Here is a 4,751-nt window from a genome sequence, read left to right on the forward strand (position 1 = left end):
ATATTTTTGTGTCTCCTTTACCAAGTTGTTGACTCCTTTTCCATGATTTCTTGCATCATTTTTATCTCTTTCCCCAATTTTTCCTTCATTTTTCTTACCCGATTTTCATAATCCTTTTTGAACTCTTTCACAGCCTAAAACCAATTTATATTTTTCTTTGAAGCTTTGGATGTAAGAGTTTTAACTTTGTTGTCTTCTTATAAATATAATTTTAAAAAATCTTCTTTGTCACCATAGTAGCTTTCTATAAATGAGAATTATTTTTTGTTTGCTTGCTATTCTGTCTATTGCTTTCCTATGTTATCCTTTTATGAGTTCTGCTATTCCAGGAATTGTTTTATGGAATTATTTAAAGTTGTTCCAAAGGGTTTGGGGAGAACTCAGACAAGTAGCTACTTTTTCTCCACCTCTTGAAAAGAAACATTTTTAAAGGAAGAATGGGAGCTTCTCTACCTTTTCCAGAGGCATATAGTAAACAGAATCCCTCCTTTCCCTTTGGGTTAATTCAACCCTACCCACATCACTGAAGGATAAGATTGACTGATGACTAAGCTATTATACAATGACAATGAATCACCACTAGATTCTTACTCAAAAAACCTGCGAACTTCCCCTATTATAATAATGTGAAACTGATGTATAAGTATATATATATGGTATGTTTATACATGTATATGTGTATATACATATAAATATGGATATATATGGATATACATGGATATATGTGTACATGTATGTGTTTGTATATATAAATTTTTCTTTTTAGAACAGCACAAAATACTAGAAAAAAGAAATAGAGTACTGCCAGTTATGATATCCTGAAGACTTAAAATGGTTGATATGTTAGTACTTTGATATAGTGATGATTACCTTGAATGATGTTTCTCTCTTTAGTTCCATCGAAAGGTCTTAATCTGATCTCATATTCCATCCATTTTCAGGGATTATTATCTGTCTTTTTTTAGTTACCTTCATATAAGGTTTTGTTCTGTGTTCTCTCTCTGATACATTAAATGATCTCAGAGAAGAGTTTCCTCATCCTGAAGTCATGCCCATGTGGATGGAAAGTGCCCACTGTTGATTAATGCCTTCTTGACTAGTGAGAAGCAGAGTCAAGAATGTGGGCTCTGTTTAACTTTTCATTTATGTTATCCAGAGCTCTCAGACCTAGGTATGAAGACTATTTTGAGAAACATCTGATGTTCCAGTTGGTTTATATAAATGCCAGAGTTAGCTAAAAATGAGATCAGAAAACTCATGTACCCAGAAAATCCTTGATGTTTGTTAACGATATTCAGAGTAACCCCGATTTTTGAAAAAACAACCCCCCCACAAAAAAACAAACTTGACCTACCTTTCATTACTTTTAATATGGATTTTCTATTTTAACTTTGGGTTAAAGCTCGGTTAAGCTGAACTTAGGCAAAAATCCTGTTTCTGGCATTTCCTATGTGACTTTGCATAAGCCACTTAACTTTTCTGGGGCAGTTTCTTCATTTGTAAAATAAAAATTTTAGATTGGATGGTATCTATGATTTTCTTCACCTCTAAATCTATAATTATATGATTACATTTTTAGAACATCTGAGATCTGAGAGACCATTTTTGGACTACACAGAAATATCTGAATAGGGCTAGGGTATTTCTATGATTGCCAGAATTATTGAAGAGCAGATCTCTTTTAAGCACATCAAAAGCTGGCATTTTTCTTCTGGTGTTGTTTTATTTTAAAATTTATTCAATAAATTGAGGTATTCCTTTTAAAAAGGCTGATCACAATTAATTCATGCTTGCTTACCTTGGATGACTCATGAGCATGTTCTTTCAAAAGTCCATGCCAAGTGATCAGCTCGATGTAGTAGAGACTTTTCATTCATTCTCTACATATTGAAGATATCTTAATAGAATATTTTATCCCATACTGTTGTCATATAGTTGTCACACTTCAATATATATATATATTTATATAGATATAGATATAATTTCTTTGTTATTTTCTTACAAATCTGGAAAAAAATGTAGTATTTGATTAATGATTGAACCTGTGGCTCAATGACACAACCTCAAATTCATGTCTTTATCATTTTGTTAAAAAACAAACAAAAAAACCCCACCCCCCCCATAAACAACCCAGTACTCATTACACAATTTCATGGATTCTGCAATTTGAAAACAATTGTTCATACTTGTAATTGCATTGGGTTGTCTGTGTGTATATGTGTGTTTGTGTGAGTGTGTGTGTCTCAGTATATGCATGCTTACTTACTGATAAGGAAATTTTATCTGAGGGGAATTCTTTTGGAAGTTTTATGGAGAGTAGATGGAGAAGACAAAGCATGGTAATGGAAATACCTATTAGGGGGATATTACAAATTCCTAGTAAGAGATTATGAGGATGTGAACTAGAATAGTGGCTGTGTGTGTAGAGAGAAAATGATGAATGTGAGAGAATTTGTAGATGTATAATCAAATGGTTTTTATAGTTTTATATTTTTATATTTTAGCACACAGCCTAGGATATAGTAAATGTCACATAAATACTTCTTGATTTGGGAACTGAGATAAGGGAGAAAGGAGTCAAGGTTCAGAACCATGGTGACAACAAAGATAATGGTACTTTTGACAAAAATAGGGAAGTTTGGAAGTCAGGCAAGCTTAAGAGAGAAGATACTACATTCTGATTTGGACATATTGAATTTATGCTGCCTCTAGGACATCAAGGTGGGAATGATCAGTAAGCAGTGGTGATACTGGATTAAATTAATTTTCCACTTTACATGATTAGGATAGATTGTTCTGAATAATCATGGATCCCGTTCAAAAGACTGCAGTATTCCTAGGAATGATGTTATCAGTCCAAAATTCAGGAAAGAAATTACATCCACTTACATAGACTTATAAGTTATTACTATATAGATATCTCAATCCAAGTGAATTAATGAGATAATCAAAAGTGGACATGGTGAGAGGAAGAGAGAGTTTTATATAGAATCATGGTGGACATGCTTAGGTGACAAAACATTTATGATGGCCAAATGAAAGAGACTGAGGAAGGATCATCCAAAAAGGTAAGAAAGAGGCGAATTGGGAGGAACCAGTGCTATGAAAGTCAAAGGAGTCAAGAATCTCCCATAGGAGAGGATGGTGTTATATTTCAAAAGATAAATTATGCATTTTAACAGAAATGGTTTGTCCAGAAAATAAGCATAGTACTGTCATGCTGGAGAAACTGAGGCAAGATAGAGATTAGAGAATTTTTTAATATTTTATTTGAAAGGGAGATATTTACTGGCACCAAATGGATCCATGGTTTGGTCCCAGAGCTGAATCAGAATCCAAGCAATCCAGCAGCCAATGTGAGTTCTCAATGACATATATATATATATATATATATATATATATATATATATATATATACATACATACATACATACATACATACACATGGCTCAGATATAGGGGGTAAACAGAGGCAGGGGCAGTATCAAGATGCTGAGAGTGGGAACAGAACTATGGATCTGGTTCTGATAAGGTGAGGGGAGTCATGGGAGACATCAGATAAATTGGTATTACAGAATGGGGAGAGGCATCCAAAATTCTGATGAGTTGGAATGGGGAGGGGCACCCAACATTCTGATGATGTCTAAGATAGAAGGTCTTTCTCCTTATCTGGATCATCATAATTAGGAGGGAAGAGTGATGTTTCAGGATTGACCAGAACAATTAGGAACTGAGGCAGAACAATTCAGGGATACTGAGGCAGGACAATTAAGGAAACCGAGCCAGAACAATAAAAGGGAACTGTGACACAACAGTACAAAGAAAGTGAATTAATTGGGAACAGCCAACATTGATTTTACCCAATGGTTAGAAGAAGAAGCCATATGCAAAAAAACCCAAAAAAACAAAAAAACAAAGATTTGTGCTTTTATAGTATGTGCTGCCACAGCTGCTAAAGACCCAGAAAATTCTTGACACCAAAATCATTGACACTATCAAATGGTTAACAACAAAAACAACAACTACAACATTTATATCACAAGCTTTAAGGTTTGCAAAGTGCCAATCTCCACAGTAGTTGCTTCCCAGGATCATGGCTATGGGTATTCACTGGAAGCATTGCTATTCAAAGGTTGTCTTCATCAAGATTTGAAGAGAGATGGTGATTATGTGGTGAAGGTGGCAGTTTGACTTGCCTGACATATTTATTACCTTCTGTCTTTCCCTCAAGGTACCCCATTGCTTCAGCAAGGTTGATCTGCCTTCCCTGAGAGTAGCAATTAATTGGCAGTTAATGGGGTTGGTTGGCCCCTTCACAGAATTTGTTGCCCCCGATAATGGTTATAAAGGTGACTGTAAGCAGAGCAGATGGTCTGGGAAGTTATCCCCAGATAGTTATATTTATTGTATTATATTTATGCTGATCCTGGATGGCATTATAAATTGAGGGGTACTGGGCAATCAGGGTACAGTAGAATGACATTAGACTTCTGTGGGACATAGAGAAGTAATAGTCTGGAGAAGGTGGGGAAAAGAGGTGAGGAATTTATCTTACTCCTCAGTGGAAGAAACAATGTTAAAATGTTACACTTTAGTATATACAAAAATATTTAGGAATTTAAAGTGGTAAAAGTACAATTCCAAATTGTCAGTAGAATTTAAGACATCTGCCCTAATTTTTTTCAAGGACATGCATAATGAGTTTGGATGAGATGTGACTGAGACTTCACAAGAAAAAAAAAAAATGAGTC

This window comes from Sminthopsis crassicaudata, chromosome 4 (assembly GCF_048593235.1).
Source record: "Sminthopsis crassicaudata isolate SCR6 chromosome 4, ASM4859323v1, whole genome shotgun sequence".
Classification (NCBI taxonomy): Eukaryota; Metazoa; Chordata; class Mammalia; order Dasyuromorphia; family Dasyuridae; genus Sminthopsis; species Sminthopsis crassicaudata.